A 1,664-nucleotide genomic window follows, 5' to 3' on the forward strand; every position below is an offset into this window, starting at 1 on the left:
AAGAGCAGTTTGGCGTTATTTTGGCTATCGCTAACCAATCAGTAAGCGGCGATAAAACAAAGTCTGCGAAAAATCTCTGTTAAAGAATGTAGTGTCCCCCAGTCATACAATTTTACACTGTCAAATTGTAAACATTTTCCGCTGGCTACACTTCATTCTATCAGGTTCTGTTTATTCTATTTTTTTTTCCAGGTACCATGCCTCATGTAACAAAGTCTTGCAAGATGTCAGCCGATCAAGCTCACACATCTTCGTGATCAGGGATATCTGTTTCGGCACAGTCGGTGGTGCTAAACTCTGGCGATGGGGGAGAAGTTCTGTCCAAGACACCACCCCTGTGCATCATCCAGAAACCTGAAGAGTGACAAACCTTGACCCGCATTCCGAGTGTAGGACTGATTATCTTAAGATAACATATGATCCTGAAACCAAATTTTAAAGCAGATTAATTCTTCTCAATCCAGAACTTGTCTTTAAATCATACTGCAGAGATTACATTCCCAGTGCTGCAATGGTTATTCACCACACACACTCAAGGTCCAACCCTGAAGTGATGTGATAGTCATGGATTCACTACAGAGCCTTTTTGGAGGAGAGTGATGTGTGTGTGTGTGTGAAGGTTTATGTAGATCGAAGTGGGTTCACATTGCACATTGGTGTTTGTTTTTTTAGAGGGAACCAGTGAATAGTGGGTTTAGGCATTATAATTATGAAGTATTGTTTGTTTTAGTATATGGGGATTTTATTTGTAAAAAATCTTCATGTTTTTTTTGTCTCTGTTCACCAAAAATAAATAAAGGGATGTGATGGCAGAGGAAGTTTCAAAGCTCTCGGATGCATCTCTGGGTATCCAAGTGTATTTGACTCCAAATAGACAAACTGAAGTTGAAAATGTAATTTGCACGATTTTGTTTGAGATACCCTGGGCATTCACTTTACTTTTTCCCATTGATTGCACATGAAATAATTAATTTGCTTGTCTTTTGATCTGATTTATTTCAATTACAAACGGTTTGTCAGCAGTTTCATTTAGATTAATTCTCATTATCCTAAAATCATGTTTTGATTTACCATACTTTGCAAGCAGGAGATTTTATTCCAAAATTGTAGGCAGAATATTTTAACTTTGATTTTTTATTCAAACTGTCAAATGTGGCTTTTTTGTTTGTCTAGAAATTGAGCAATTTGTATCCCCTGACTTGGAGTAGAAGAGTACATGCAGAATTTTTGTTGAGTACCTTGAAGAAGATATTGTATAGTTGGAATTAAAGGTATGACTTGAAACTGTCATTTTATGTTAAATTGTTGTGGATATGACGTGTGTACGTGTGTGTGTGTGTGTGTGTGTGTGTGTGTGTGTCCTGGCAAGAGGTGCCCTGCATCCATCAAACATATGGCTAAGATATGCAATGTATACAGCAAACATCTGAATTAATGTGGCATACATGGGGTTTTCATATTTTTTGTTTGTTTGTTTGCTTAACGCCCAGCCGACCACGAAGGGCCATATCAGGGCGGTGCTGCTTTGACATATAACGTGCGCCACACACAAGACAGAAGTCGCAGCACAGGCTTCGTGTCTCACCCAGTCACATTATTCTGACACCGGACCAACCAGTCCTAGCACTAACCCCATAATGCCAGACGCCAGGCGGAGCAACCAC

This window comes from Littorina saxatilis, unplaced genomic scaffold (genome assembly GCF_037325665.1).
Source record: "Littorina saxatilis isolate snail1 unplaced genomic scaffold, US_GU_Lsax_2.0 scaffold_807, whole genome shotgun sequence".
Classification (NCBI taxonomy): Eukaryota; Metazoa; Mollusca; class Gastropoda; order Littorinimorpha; family Littorinidae; genus Littorina; species Littorina saxatilis.